Source organism: Diabrotica virgifera, chromosome 1 (assembly GCF_917563875.1).
Source record: "Diabrotica virgifera virgifera chromosome 1, PGI_DIABVI_V3a".
NCBI lineage: Eukaryota > Metazoa > Arthropoda > Insecta > Coleoptera > Chrysomelidae > Diabrotica > Diabrotica virgifera.
In genome coordinates, this window is record NC_065443.1 from 79,302,711 (window position 1) to 79,320,101 (window position 17,391).

Below are 17,391 nucleotides of genomic sequence, written 5' to 3' on the forward strand. Positions count from 1 at the left end.
TACGATAGGAATAGTGTATTTACCTATAGAGAAATTATCGACTAACTGATATCTGTGCCTTGTGAAACACATCACAGCTGTCTTTTCTGGTGAAACACTAAAACCCATATCGTCGAACCAGTTTTGTAACCTGTCAAAAGTACGTCTTAAGTCTATCATGCAGCGATCGTAGGTATTATGGGTGACATAAATGCATAAATCGTCCGCGTATTGAATAATTTGTATGTCATCGCTCATCAAATCATGCAAGTCTGCAGTGTTAAACAAAAGGGGACTTAAAATAGAGCCTTGTGGAAGCCCGTTGTAAAGTACTCTTGGACCATGTAAAACGTTATGACTATCTCGCAAAAATATTTTTCTATTAGCAAACAAATTTAAAATATTTATAGAGACTCTTTTATTGATACCAAACGTTACCATTTTTGAATATAATATTTCCAAATCTACCACATTATAAGCCCCTTTAAGATCCACAAAAAGACACAACATGTAATTATTTTTTGATATTATATTTTGATAGACACAATTGAGCATCTGTAACTAAATGGGAGATTGCATCAATTGAACCTATACCTCTACGAAATCCATACTGATTTTTTGGTAAAATTGATCTTTTTCGACAAAATGTTCGAGTCTAAATTTTATAAGCCTTTCGAAAGTTTTTGTAATACACGATAACAATGAAATAGGTCGGTAGGACGAAGGTAAGTCAGGTGGTTTCTTAGGTTTCGCTAGAAGACACACAATTATATTTTTAAGACTATCTGAATACTTTTGTTTCTACCACCAATCATTAAAAATTTCTAATAGAAAAAGTTTACCACTTTCAGGCAATTTATTTATTATCGTATAAGTAAACCCGTCAAGTCCAGGTGCAGTATTTTGTGATTTTTTTAAGGCTAATTCAAATTCCGAAAAGCTAAAATTTTTTGAAAGGGTGTCTGAGTCTTGATGGAAGTGAAATTGATTAATGTTGTCGTTAAAAATTGGACCTGCAGCAGATGAAGGAGCCAATGTATCAAGAACTTTTTGAATAAGGCTTTCGTCTAATTGTGGTTTTCTTTTTTGATGGTGTTTATTGCAAATAGATCTTACAGTGTCAGTCAGAGGAGTGTTTTTATTTAGTTTATTCAAAAACATTTTCCAACTGTTTTTTTTTTGTTTAAGTTTAAACGTACGTTTGACATTAGCAGAAATGTTTTGATATTGTAGATAATTGATAAAATTACCTTGCTTTTTAAACTCGCTGAGAGCTTCTTTTCGTTTTTTAACAATCGCAGAACATTCCTCATCCCACCAATAAGGTCTTGGTACAGAAGGTGTGAAAGATTTCTTAATAGGCATAGATTTCGATGCTGCGATTATGATTGCATTGAGGAAAAATTCGATTTTGTCTACTGAATTTGAATTCCTATCTAAATTATTGAGCTCACTAATTTCTAATTCAAAAATATTTCCAAAACAGACCAGTCAGCATGAGAGTCATTCCATTTTGTTGATAGGTTGATGACAAAGGAGGAGGGATTGATTTGAATTTCTATATGATTGGGTAGTGAGCTGAACCTAATGGATCTGACTGAATCTACTGACCAAGCTATACGGTCGGCTAAGAAGGGAGATGTTAGAGTTAAGTCAACGGCTGAATGATTACTAGTTGGGGATATTCTTGTTGGTGTTCCGTCATTTAATATAATTATTTCAAAATAATCCATGGCCTCCACTAATATTCTACCATTTCTGTCGTCTGCAATTGGCCCCTACATGCCGTGGTGAGCATTAAAATCTCCCAGAAAAATAGTTTTTGCAATATTAAACTGAAGCAATAGGTTGATCCAGTCATTTATTTCTATTCTAACATCTGATGATCTATAGATTGATACTAATGAGAGATTAATTTTGTTCAAAAAAACTGCGCATGCTTCTATACTGTCATCGAAATTATTATTAATTTCGGATTCTTGGTAATCTATTCCCTGTCTGATGAAAATACCTACGCCACCGTAACCATCTTCACGACATTTATTGATAAAGTTATATCCTTTAAGTCTAAAATGATGACCGGATGTGAGCCATATTTCTGATAGAACTATTATATCTGTATGGTAGTTGTTAATATGATGCATAAGACTGCCTTTGTTACTATAAATGAATCTACAATTCCATTGTAATATGGTTAGTTTTTCTGTAATATTTTTAATAGCCATTTTCACTATCTGTGAGAATGGATTCTAAATTATCTTCATTATTATCGAATATTGTAATGATATTGTCCCTGATCTTATTTAATTCAAATTTTCCTTGATTATTAATTATATTTGTAATTAATGAATATATCTGTGAGATAAGTTTATCTCGACAAAACATGAAATTATTCTGTTGTGGAGCGGGTGTATATGGGGGAAGAGAAATTTGTCTTTCTTGATGGGAATTTTCTAAATCTGAATTACTAGTGCTTGGAGTCTGAGAAGAAGTCTCAGTTCTTCGCCTTTTAATTATTTTTGATTCTAATGCGGTTGAATTTGATTTTGGTTTATTTAAAGGAGCATAATAAATTGTTTTGTTTGCTGGTGCTAAATCGGGAAAGTTTTCAAGATTATTTAATATATCAAACCTATTGTTGGTATTAATTTTGGCATAAGCTGGATTGTTAATCGATAATTCGGCATCCTTAAAACTTTTATTTTCGAAAGCCATTACTTTTTTTATGTCTTGTTGTTTTTTAAACATTGGGCAGTCTCTTGAAATTGAAGGATGATCAGAAGATTTACAGTGAACGCACATTTGCAACTCGGAATTACATTCAGCGGAAGAATGCTCATTTGCACATCGAGAACAACGTGATTTGCCTTTACATTGAACGATATTGTGACCGTAACGTAAACATTTTACATATTGAACAACGGGATGGATGTATGGTTCTACAGGAAAATTAACCATATTTATATTAATAAAGGACGGAATTTTATTACATTTAAAATTTATTACTACCAATTGTCTATTGACAAATTCTTCTTTTTTGGTTTCAGCGTTTATAATTTTTCGTTTAATTCTTCTCACTTCCGCCACTGGAACTATGGAATTAATTGCTCCTTTCAGGTATTCTTCAGTAAGAAAGGTATCAACGCCGCGTATTATGCCTCGTTTATGCGTGAAAAATTTTGGAATATAAGCAATCAACTTATTTTTTGTTAATATTTCGTGATTAATTAATAAATTAGCGATTTTGTATGTTCTAAAAATTACCTTAACACGTTTTAAACCTACAGAATGAATATCAATAACATCATTTCTAAATTCAATTACTTGTTGTAAATAAAAGCCAATTCTGATAGGAAAAAGACGACCAAGATTCTTATCGGTATGTTCCAAAAATACCTGATACCGACCTGCATCCGTCGGTTGATATTTATTATCAAAGTCATATTTTTCGAAATTTGAAGATACTGTATCCATTGAAGAAACATTAATTTGACTATCATTATTATTCATTTGATTATTAGTATTTAAATTAACCGAGGGCGGGCCAGGACCGCCCCCGTTACCTGACATTTTCTGTAAAACAAAGCTGTCTTCTAGTTTTCCACAAAGTACCACAAAACAGAAACTATTGATAACACTCTGCACGTGGAAACAAGGCCGGAATGTACCAAAACACTGCCAAAATTAATAATTCTTTGGGACGAACTCCAAAAAACGAACACGACTTTGACAGTTATTTTGACGTTGTACGTAGGTACATGTTAATAAATACATATGCATTTATTAATTGATAATTAACATAACTAAAGAGTTCAATCTATTTCTTAAAAAATATTTTTACGCCCTTTTCAACGCCGGTATTACCTTTTTAAAAATCTATATATACAAGGTGAAAGAAATGAAAAAATAAGCAACATATTTTTACATCAAAAATCAGGGAAAACACAACTTCTGGTAAATCGACTCTTCTGGTTCAAGAACTCGATCTTATACATCAAAAAAAGAACCTATATACCAAATTTGGTTGACATCCGACTTTTCGTTCAAAAGTTATCGTGCTATTAGTCATATATGTATAGTCGCCATTTTGAATGCCCACCATTTTGAATGCCCGCCATTTTTGTAAAAGGCAAAATCTGAGATGGCCTCATATCTAAATTTGAACCTTTGTATGCGTAGTAGGTATATGTGTTCCCAATTATATGCTTCTACCATTAAATGTACAATAATTCTTATAATATTTGCACGAGTCTGCCGCACATGGGTACATGTGAAGATAAGTTATTCACTTATTACGCTCTTTTCAATGCCGGTATTACCTTTTTGAAAAATTAATATACAGGGTGAGGCAGATAAAGGGCCTATTAGAAATATCTCGAGAATTAAAGGCAACAGACTCATGAAAATTGGCATGAAGGGGTTTTGAAGAGTGATCTATTTAATGAAAATATTTTCATCTATTTGCTACTTCCGGTTATACCGGAAGTTGCTTATAACTTCGTTTTTTTAAATGGGTATATTTTTACATTTTTGGATTCTACTCGAAGTCTTGTTTCTTAAAATATGAGGTTTTGTATTGTTATACAGGGTAGTTTAAAAGATAATTACGTTTTTTTATTAATTTCGTAGCAAGTTTCACACCCTGTAGAATTGGAGTAGTTTGACATCAAAAACTTAATTTATGTTCAAATGATTTTTAATATAGTCTATTATTGTCAGAAATTATTAGTATAGCTAATTGTTAAATTTTAGTATACAGGGTTGGTCGAAACTCGGAATGAGTATTTTCTGAGTTTTCTTAAATGGAACACCCTGTATTTTAGTATTGTACTGAAATGATATTTATGTTACTTTTTTATTTCTTAAGCATTCCCTATACCTAACTGCTTTAATTTGTGCTTAATTGTTAATCGCACCAACAATCTTAACTACGTAAGTATTTTGATAGCTCAACCATTATTAAGAATTTTAACGATCAGTCTAGATTAATATGTAGTTATTTTCGAAAAATTGTTTGTGACTGAATATTTTCAAGGCCAACCTAATAAAAATTCACGTATTTTTTGTTGCAATTAATGTTTGGCTTCAATCACCAATAACTCACAAATTAAAGCAGTTAGGTATAGGGAATTCTTATAAAATAAAAAAATACCATAAAATATCATTTCATTACAATACTAAAATACAGGGTGTTCCATTTAAGAAAACTCAGAAAATATTCATTCCGTGTTTTGACCAACCCTGTATAATAAAATTCAATATATAGCTATACTAATAATGTTTAACAATAATAGACTATATTAGAAATCATCTGAACGTAAACAGAGTTTTTGATGTCGAAGTACTATAATTCTACAGGGTGTGAAAATTGCTACGAAATTAATAAAAACATGTAATTATCTTTAAACTACCCTGTATAATGATATAAAACCTCATATGTTAAGAAAGGAGACATCAAAGAAAATCCAAAAATATAAAAATATACAGGTTGTCCCATCTAAAAAGACGAAGTTATAAGCAACTTCCGGTATAACCGGAAGTAGAAAATAGATGAAAATATTTTCATGTAATAGATCATCCTTCAAAACCCCTTCATTCCAATTTTCATGATTTTGTTGCCTTTAGTTCGCGAGATACTTCTAATAGGCCCTTTATCTGCTTCACCCTATACAGGGTGTTTCATTGGGAAAGTAACATACGTTAACTGCAGAAAGGCGGTCTCAAAAATACCATACTTAATGGGTCTTACTCCATTAATAACAAAGATACTGAGTGTTTTATCTATTTTGCCATTTTCTTAACTGCTTCATAACTTTTTAACCACACTGTATATTTATTTTATATTTGGCATGCAGATATCGTTTAAGGTGTACAATAAATTAAATTATTTACAATTGTAAAAAATCCAGGTCCGGATTAAAAAAAATTGGAAAAATATTCCAACCCAAAATCAACACCCCGTACATTAAATTTTTTTAAAATGGATTTTTCAGTTGAAAAGAGGATGAAAAACTAAATTTAGTGGTATACTTTGAGTTTTTGGCAAAATGATTTTTCTGGTCAAATTTTGAATTTAAATTCTGAAATTATGTGAATTTCGAGAGCTCTAAGTAGAAAAAAATTGAAATACAGCTTACAACTTGTCAACCGCAATTAATTTACAAATAAAAAAATCCAGGTCCGGATTAAAAAATATTGTATAAATGTTCCGACCCAAAAAACACCCTGTATATTAAATTTTTTAAAATTGATTTTGCATTTGAAAAGAGGCTGAAAAACTAAATTTAATAGTATACTTTGAATTTTCGACAAAATAATTTTTCTGGTAAAATTTTGAATTTGAATTCTGAAATTATGTGAATTGCGAAGCTCAAAGTAAAAAAAATTAAAATATGATTTAATTTTAATTAATACCATTATTTAATATAAATTGGTTAAATATTAACATTTTGACACATAACAATAATTTTTGATGGTGGTAATTTTGAATAAGTACTTTAGTTTTGAATAGTTATGCTGCACATTTTCTCTGTTTTGTTATAATTTTTAGATACTTTGTTGATTAAAGTGATGTATTCTTTATTGACTTTTTATTATTTATTCATTATTTAAAGATGAATATTCGCCATAAACTATTTGTCACAGATAATAAAAAAAAAACACTGAAATGTTTTAACATTTTACCAATTTAGATTAAATAATGGTATCAATTAAAATTAAGTCGCATTTTAATTTTTTCAACTTAGAGCTCTCGCAATTGACATAATTTCAGAATTCAAATTCAAAATTTTATCAGAAAAATCATTTTGCCGAAAATTCAAAGTACACCACTAAATTTAGTTTTTCAACTTCTTTTCAAATGCAAAATCCATTTTAAAAAAATTTAATATACAGGGTGTTTTTTTGTCGGAACATTTTTACAATATTTTTTAATCCTGACCTGAATTTTTTATAATTGTAAATAAAATAATTGATTGGACACCTAAAAGTATATTCGCGTGTTAGATATAAAATAAATATACAGTGCGGTTAACAAGTTGTAAGTTGTATTTAATTGTTTTCTACTTAGAGCTCTCGCAATTCACATAATTTCAGAATTCAAATTCAAAATTTGACCAGAAAAATCATTTTGCCGAAAATTCAAAGTATACCACTAAATTTAGTTTTTCATCCTCTTTTCAACTAAAAATTCCATTTTAAAAAAATTTAAAGTACAGGGTGTTGTTTTTGGGTCGGAAAATTTTTCTAATATTTTTTAATGCGGGCCTTGATTTTTTACATTTGTAAATAAATTAATTTATTGTACACCTTAAAGGATATTTGCATGCCAAATATAAAATAAATATACAGTGTGGTTAAAAAGTTATGAACCAAATAAGAAAATGGCAAAATAGATAAAACACCCAGTATCTCTGTTATTAATGGAGTAAGACCCATTAAGTATGGTATTTTTGAGACCGCCTAAGTGTCCTCTTTCTACAGTTAACGTATGTTACTTTCCCAATGAAACACCCTGTATACAAAGTGAAAGAATTGAAAAAAGAACAACATATTTTTACATGAATAATCAGGAAAAACACAACTTCTGGTAAACCGATTCTTCCGGTTCAAGAGCTCGATCTTATACACCAAAAAAAGAACCTATTTACCAAATTTGATTGAAGGCGGACTTTCTGTTCAAAAGTTATCGTGCTATTAGTCACATATATATCGTCGCCATTTTGAATGCCCGCCATTCTTGTAAAAGGTAAAATCTGAGATGGCCTCGTATCTAATTTTAAACCTTTATATGTTATGTGTAGTATATGTGGTCCAAATTATATGCTTCTATCATAAAATGCACAATTCTTATAATATTTTCACGAATCTGCCGCACTACTTTATTTATTTTAAAAATTTTCAATAATTATTCTTTTTTTAATGAAACTTTATTTGAGCTGTTAATATTGTAGGCAAGGAAATTTTGTATTGTACGTGTCCTACTCTGAATCTGTCAAAATGCGTTGAGCGAAAGGAGTTTGATTATTATTTACACGTAATTTGGTTTGACTAAGTATACAGTGCGTGCATAAGTTAACGCATAAATTCATTATTTCGTAAACCTTTCGAATACCCTTTCAAATAAGCTATCAAATGCCCCTATTCTCATTTAAAAAAAAATCATCAATTACGTCATCACGACTAGGCTGATGACGTCGCTAGTATAGCATGTATGCCATAAAATCGTAATTTAAAAATAAAAATCGACATGTTTCGGGAACTTTCCAAGTAGCCGTTTTACGCAATCGAAGAAAAAACTAAGGATCACCATTATACTAACGAAGCCCCTGGACCGTCGTCACTAGTTGTCAATCAGTTCAGATTACTTCTTCAGATGTGGTTTGTTGTATTTGCCAAAAAAAGAGCTCTGACGCACATACGTGCATAATTTGTAATCAGGTGGTACATGTTGTGTGCACTAACAGAACACTTGGTAGTGTGCACTTACTGCAACATTTTAATGTTTAATTACGACAATATAAAAATAATAAACATTAAAATTAAAAAATGACGTTTTATTAAACCTAATCTAAAAAATTACGACATTTTAATAACTGATCGAGGTTTGACCAGTCAAACCCCGATTTCATAAAATTAAATTTCGACCTTTGCCTGACCAACTTGGTCTCTCCTAGGTTTGACTAGTCAAATAGCCCAGGGCGCATCTGTTTAGAGATGGACGTTGAGAGGTGACTCAAATTTTTTGCAGAAATTGCTTGAAAATAACTCAAATAATAATATTTGAGTTATCCTCCCACTCAAAATGGCCCGGAACATTGTTTAAATAATCAAAATGTCAAAATATAAAGGAAAAATTCAATTTTTTTATTGGTTTTTTGATTATAACTTTAAAACTATTTATTTCTGTGAAAAGTTGTACTGACGTAAAAGTTGCATAATTAAATTTCCTACAATATAGAATTAGTTACAAATTTAAAAAATAGTCAACCTTGTTGCAAAATAGCAATAATTGCGAAAAAAACTATGCAAAAAGAAGTATTCGCATTTTACGTTTTTCAACCATTTATACTACACTTAGAACCTTCATATTTTACCCAGAAAAACTTTAGGATATAATAAAACAATACTGTAAATTTCATTAAGATCGGTTTAACAGATTTTGCAAAATAAATTTTGCAATCCAGCTTTCGCAAATAAAAATAATTTTTTTAAAATATTGCAGGACTGAAAATAAAGCAGATAGGGGAGTGCAATTAGAATGAAAAGATACAATGTTTCGGAAAAAATCAAACAAGGTTATATTTTTCTAAAACTATTTTTGTTAGTTTATAAATATGTTAAAGTAAAAAGTTCTACTCACAAATTTCGCCGCTAATTGTTTATTAATTGTTTAAACAATAACAATTGTTTTTTATAAATAATGTTAAGAATATGGGTGAAATCAACATTTTATTTTGACAAAAAATGTTTTTATTTTAGTTTTCATTATGCTGAACCCGAATCTGACATTACAATTTGCAAATTCAAAATGGCGGATTCAAAATGGCGGATTTTTTCCTAAAAATCCTTAAAAAGTAGTTGTAAGATCCGAATTTTTTTTATAAAACGTGTTTATTTACATATATGTGGATATTTTTGAGAGGTTGCTGAACCTGAATCAAATTTTGATAATTTAAATTATAAAATGGCAGATCCAAAATGGCGGATAACTTAAAAAATAGTTGTAAAATAATAATTTCTTTACAAAATGTATTTATTTCTACATATGTATATTTATTTTTGAGAGCTTTGATAAACCTAACTTAAATGTTAACATTATAAACTATAAAATGGCGGATCCAAAATGCGGATTTTCTAAAAAGAACATAAAAAAGAACATTTTTCTAAAACATTTATTGTCTTTATTTTTAACAGGTTGTTGAATCTGAATTAAAGATTAAAAATTTAAATTTCAAAATGGCAGATCCAAAATGGCGGATATTTAAATGAAAAAGAAGTAGAACCCAATCAAACAAATTTCAGTTATGAGTAAAATACCTATATTTTTCATAATACTGAAAATTGTTATTATGGAAAGTTGTTCAGAATTAAAAACGATGTGTCAATATGCAATTACACTCTTCTAATCGAAATATTGTGAACTATAAAGGTACATATTTATTGCGCGAAATATAATTTTTTTACATACCTCGTATAATATTGATAAAATATAATATTTTATATTTGCATATTAAGTGTTAGACCATGCACAGCTATTTATGACGAATAACTTTCTTCATAAAATTAATAATAAAACAGTTATCATAAATAATAAGTGAAAATTTAATGATGTTGGGTATAATTAATTTGAAACAATATTAAGAAAAACAAATTTTCGATTAGAAGGATATAATTACATATTGGAACATAATTTTTAATTCCAAACAACTTTTCATTATAAAAATTTTTGATATTGTGAAATATAAAGGTACTTTACTCTTGAGTGAAATTCATATTTTTTGACATACCTCGTACAAAATTAACAAAATTTGATATTTGATGGTTGCATCTTATGTTATATACGATGCAGAGTATTTTATAAAGAATAACTTTTTTTCGTAAAACTGATATTAAAAAAGTTATCAATAGGTTCCAAGTTACGCAGACATACTGTATAAGAGCTAAAAAAATTTTTTTTGTTAAACATTTATTATTGTTGAAGCTTATTATTAAATGTATTTTAAGTAAGTTTTACACAAAAAAGTTTTGATCGCTCTGTATATACATTTTTTCATCTGGTAATTTTCGGTTTTTGTATTACATTTTTGTTATCTTTCTTAGTTTTCTCAAAAAAAAATTGTTTATTTCATTTTTAAACTAAAATAATTCAGTGTTTTTGAAGATTATATCCTAAGATTTAAAAAAATATCAAAAAAATTGTATTAGCTTTATTCAAACTTGAGTAATACCGTCTTAAAGTGGTGGGAATTCTGTAAAACTACGAAGTTTTCAAAAATTACATTTTTTGAGACATCGTATCATTTGAATTAAATTTTTGAGATTTTTTTTGAACAAAACATCGTTTAGTAAGATTATTGAGAGGTAAGTTGTGCAAATTTGAGAGTTTTATAAGTAAAATTGTATTAGTTACACATTTTTAAATCATTTTTAAACAAAGTTCATGTAAGGCTCACTTTCCGCCCACACCGTACTTATGTCCATACATTTTATTTCTTTTTATTACAACCATAAGATAGCTTATTTGATCTTCTTTCATGTCCAATTTGTAAATTTTCTTTTGATCCATTAGTTAAAGAATTACATTAAAAAAACTCAACCGTGCACTTCTTCCAACGCTAGTTTACAGTGCGCCAATGTGTGTGAGAAGGGTGACTTTAGCGTTATAAATAAAAAATTACAGAAGCTAGAGATTTAATTTTAGAAAAATCTTTATATAAGGTTTTTTTTGTAAAATTTTCTGAATTTTTCAATGGTCAAGTCAGTTTTTTTCTAAAAATTATATTTTCGGAGTTATTTAAAAAAATATCTAACTTCGCTGATCATTTGTTTAATAAAAAATGAAGCACCCACTTCTCGAGTAGAACTTTTTGATATGTTGTTTATTAAACATTTCTTAATGAAATTACAGAAAGTTTTATCTTGTTTGATTTTTTCCGAAGTGAAAATCTAAATGCACTCCCCTAAGATAGCAAGTTGAATTTTTTTTGCTTATAGAAGTGTACTGTACCTTTCATTTGCAATTTGCAAAATTAAAATCGATTAATTACCACGGAGTCAGGAAATTTTTTAAATAAACATTAATTTTTGGTGCTACGCGCAGGACAGCGGTGTTCGATTCACACAAGTTTATTTCCACCAAAATTTATTCCAATCTTTATCTAATATAATATTTTCTTACTCTATATTTTGTTGTATTTTAATATTTTAATTCCACAAAAATCAAACTAATTTTATTATTGTTTGTGAAATATTGTTTAAATAATTGCATATGTTTCAAAATAATAAACTTTTATTCTCTAAGTTAAAATATATGAACAAAGTAAGTTTTTGCTAAAAAAAGTGTTATTTCAAAGGATAGAGTATATGTATTTATTGTGCAATAAACAAATTTATTTGTTTATATCGAAATGTAACAAAAATTAAAATGTATCAATCATTATCAAAGGTCATTGGAATGCCCAATCAGAGCAAAATATCCGCTGTCCTGCGCGAAGCACCAATAATTAATGTTTATTTAAAAAAATTCCTAACGCCGTGGTAGTTGATCGATTTTAGTTTTGCAAATTGCAACTGAAAGGTAAAGTACACTTCTATAACAAAAAAAAAATTTCAACTTGCTATCTGCTATATTTTCAGTCCTGTAATATTTTGAAAAAATGAATTTTTTTACGAAAGCTGGTTTGCAAAATTTATTTTGCAAAATCTATTAAACCGAACTTAATAAAATTTACAGTATTGTTTTACTGTATTATAAAGTTTTTCTGAGTGAAATATGAAGGTCCTAAGTGTAGCATAAATGGTTGAAAAACGTAAAATGCCAATACTTGTTTTTGTGTGGTTTTTTCGCAATTATTGCTATTTTGCAACAAGGGTGACTATTTTTTAAATTTTTAACCAATTCTATATTGTATGAAATTTAATTAGGCAACTTTTATGTTAGTACAACTTTTCTCGGAAATGAATACTTTTAAAGTTATAATCAAAAAACGAAGAAAAAAATCGCATTTTTCCTTAATTTTTTGACATTTTGATTATTTAAACAATGTTCCGGACCTTTTTGGGAGGGAGGGTAACTCAAATATTATTATTTAAGTTATTTTCAAGCAATCTCTGCAAAACATTTGAGTCACCTCTCAACGTCCAAATGTACTAATATTTTTACAGATGCGCCCTGGTCTAAAAGGCCGAAACTGTAATTTATTTCGGACTTTGACTAAGACCGTCAGTCAGACCTGAGGATTGCCCAGTCAAACCTAGGATTGCCTGAAATTCGGGCTTTGACTATATGTACACCCTTTTTAGCTTCATTGTCATTTACACACAATATTTATGTATTTTTAGCGTAAGTTTCTTGTGGGCCTGACAATTCTGTACATCATGTAAATAACGAAACTGGTCACTCCATTTTATTTTAATGTAATAAAACGTTAATACGGATTGTGAGTAGAGAACCTTATTTACCCTTACCTTATCTTTTTTCGTTTTAATCATCTCCTCTAGTTCGCAGGGCCGGCTTTAAGGGGGGGCAGGCTGGGCAGCTGCCCGTGGTCCCCACATTCCGGAGGCCCCCACAAAGTCCCAAACTTTAAAAAATCAGCACATTATTCACATAGAATAATTTCTGTCAATCAATTAATTGTGATATTTCGTTACATGGAAAGTTTCTCTCCTGTTGAAAATGTATCTTTGCCAAATCACCGTCATTATAAAGGAGAAGATATATATGTATTTAATTCTCTAATGGCATTGTTGCACGAAGATGATATCAATTTGAAAAACTGCAGGGGACGGTCCAAGGATAACGCATCAGTTAAGAGTTGAAAATACAATGGTGTTCAGGCTGGAATTAGATAACATATTATATTGGCGTTGTGGATTTCGTGTGCCGCCCACTCTCTAAATTTAGTTGCAAAAGCTGCAGCTGAGTGTTTTTCTGCTGCCATAGCATTCTTTGATTTCCTGGAGGGACTATATGAACTATATGTATTTTCCTCTACATATAGATACAACTTGTTAATCCAATGTTTAAAAGCGTCTTTAAGTGAGAGCAACGACGACCGTGGCAGAAATGTTATTGTCCCTAAAAGAATAAATGCCTACCTACTACTAGATGGTCGTCTAGAAGTGATGCCGAAAAAGAACTAGTTAAAGGTTATAGTAAGATCAAAGGAGCATTATCCAAAATTTCGTAAGACGATGAGCAACAATTTGAAACTCGTAGCGATGCAAATGGTTTGTATAATCGAATGTGTTTACTGGAAACAAGAATATTTGCAATATTTTGGAATGAAATCTTAATTAAAGAGGACAAACAGCACGAGTTGTATTCTCCAAGAGCCAAATATTGATCTTAATTCAGGAGTGGCGGCACTTAGATCACTTAAAGAATTTATATTCTTTTACGGAATATTTCAGAGATTGAAATGGCAACATCAGAGAAATTTATAATTCAAAATTTAATCGCTGTTATAGTTCACTTCATTTCCTCGTCAGAGGCTATCGGCATGTGAATCCATTCATTCCAATTTTGGATAGCAATGATTCAGATGAAAACCTATATTTTGAATTAGTACAATTTGTAGAATTTTTTCAATTCATTTAAAGAGGAAATCAGCTCATCAAATATACGTAAAGAACTCCAAATATACCGACTGCTAAAAGAAAAGAATGTGAATGATGAGTTTCCAAACGTTGTGGTAACACTTCGTTTGTTTAGTTCTGATGCTAACTAAATGCAGTGGAGGGAGGTTATTCTCAAAATTAAAATTAAAAAAAATCGATTTCGGTCTATGATGGGCCAAGAGCGTTTGAATCATCTCTCTATAATGGGCATTGAACGCGATGTCCTAAAGCAACCAGACATGTCCGATATAATCAAGGAATTCTCAATTAAAATATCTCGAAAAGTACCCGGGCTTAATCGTATATTTTACTATGTTTATTTTTAATGTTTTACTGTAGGGGAGAGTAGGGTAAAGTGGAATAGCTAAACTTTGAAATTAAATAAATTTTACAATTTTCGAAATGAAATTTTGTAAAAACCACATCTTATTACAGTATAGTTTAGGATCATTATGTCGAAATATAAATTAAATTAAGTTCATAATTTTTTTGTTATGCGTGGGTTTGTCAGGCATTGTCTTTTTTCACTTTGCCCCGCATGGTTGGGTAAAGTGAAATAGTCTAGAGTACGGTTTGAAATCGGCCTAGCTTCTTACTTGGCGCTTCTTCCTTATTTTTTCCGGATTTAATCTTCCAATTTAACGTAGCAACAGAAATTCCGTGTTGCATAGCAGCTTAATTTTGGCAAACTCCCCCGTTCGCAAAGATTTGATTCCAGAAGTCATTGGCTCCACAGACTATTATTGTTGAGTCGTTTTTCGTTTATAGTTTCGCACTTTACACCTGGAAATACACATATTATTTCTTAATGGTAGCAATCAAGTATAATTACAAGTGGGGTTAAGTGAAACGATAGTTCACTTTGCCCCATCTATTAACATTTCACATTGCCCCAAATGGATTTAAAAGCAAACTTGCCCAGTCAAAATTTTTAACCCTAACCTAACAATCTATATTTTAATATAAAAGATAGTTTTTTGTGTGTTGCTTTCAAAAATATGTTGAGTTAAATAAGATAGAAGAACTAGCAATTACAGTCACCTGTAGATTTTATAAATAGTCGTCCAAAAATGTACATATTATAGTGATATTTTCAATAACATCGACTGACGATCGTTACAAAATGATCGATAAGCACGTACTACTTCTAAACATTGATTGGATTGTAAACAGTGATGGCTCCGTTTGCGTAAGAATTTGAAAACGAGCTATTTCGCTTTACCCCACTATTTCACTTTGCCCTTCCCTCCCCTACAAAAAAACAAAATACAGTTCCTGTATTTTTATTATAAAATTATATTTATAAAAGAACAGAATTTTTTTTAATTTCTAAACGAGAAAACCCTGTAGTTGGCTACATACCATAGTTACAACTACAATTTTTTTAATGGTAGGATGTAGGGCCCCACACCAATTCTGCCCAGGGGCCCCACTGCCTTAAATCCGGCTCTGCTAGTTCGTCACTATGTTTCTTCAAATATTTATTCTTATGTTGTTCAATGCCCACTACTTCGTTTGCCGCTTTATTTATTAAACGCTTTTCTTTAGTTCAATAGTTTGCGTCAAATCTTTAGACGTTAATTTGACTGCCTTTTCTCCAATGCAAATGAATGAAAATTTGCAGACATATGCATTCGAGCAGTGCCGGTTTATCCATTGGGCGCTTGGGGCGGGCGCCCAGGGGCCAGAGTCCCGGAGGGGCCCGTAAGGGCCCGTTCCTTTTAGTCATAAAAAAATAAAATCGCTAAACAATCTACATATTTTCCGAAAATAATATACGCAGATAGGCTAATACACTGCAAACGCCTATGCTCTCTTGTTACATCTATTCACGCCTATACACAGTGGCGTAGCCTAGTCCCACAGGGGCCCCGTTTCAGTGTTTATGGCAGGGCCCTTCTCCAAAAATTACAGAAAGTTGTCAGATTCAGCTATGTCTCGAATTGTATTAAAAATAATCGTATAAACGGAGTTTTTTTAGTTTCTGAGACAATTGTTTAACTAGGCAAGTAAACTAATAATTTAATTTTTAATTGTGGGGCTTAAATAATAATTTATCTCACTTTTTGGCTTTAAAATAAGTTCTTTTAAAATAGGATTATAATTTGATATTAAACGAAAGACAGAAATAGATATACATAAATCTAATTTATAGATAAAGAATAGATTATACTCGAAAATGCCAATATCGAAACAATAGGTACACACCATTTCAAATATTCAAAAGTAAAGCGACTACAAAAATTTCAATTTAGCATTATACAGTGGCTACACACAGCCAACGGTAAATGGAAAATACTTATCTAAACAAAGAATGTCTGTTATAACAGCGAGCGGCGGCAGGTAGATATTATACCTACATAATACAATAAATATCATTTACATAATATATTATATAGATAAAGAAAACATTACACGAAAATGCCAACACCGAAACAATACATACTACTGTTTCAAAACGACCTAATAGTGAAATTGTAGAATATTTTGTTCAATTTTTTTAAATGGATTTTTGCCAGACACGGAAGAGCACACACCAATACACACATGGCTTCAAGCAAGAATACGAGCATTATCGTCAACCGCTATTTATGTCCCATGTGCGAATCATTCTCTAAATCTAAAAGTGAATTTTGCATGTGAATCTAGCTTGAAAGCAACTGGTTATTTCAGCACTGTTCAAAGTATCTACACGTTTTTTTCGGCTTCTCCTCAAAGGTGGAATTTATTGAAAGAAAGCGGCAAATGTTGTATACAAAGATTCATTGAAAGTAGATGGTCTGTCCGATTTGACGCTGTAAATGCATTACTTAAAAACTACGGATCCATCAAACATATTTTTTTCCAGTTAAGCAATAATAGAGATGAAAAATCAGCAGTTAGAAATGAAGCCAAGGCACTGCACAATAAAATGGATACCTTTGAGATAGCTCTATTGAAACTGATTTGGGCAAGAATTTTGGAACGAGTGAATGCAACAAGAAAAACGTTAGAAACTGTGGACATGAACGTGTCAATTGGAGTAGAACTAATGACATCTCTTTGGAGCTTTGTTGGAGACGTAAGAAA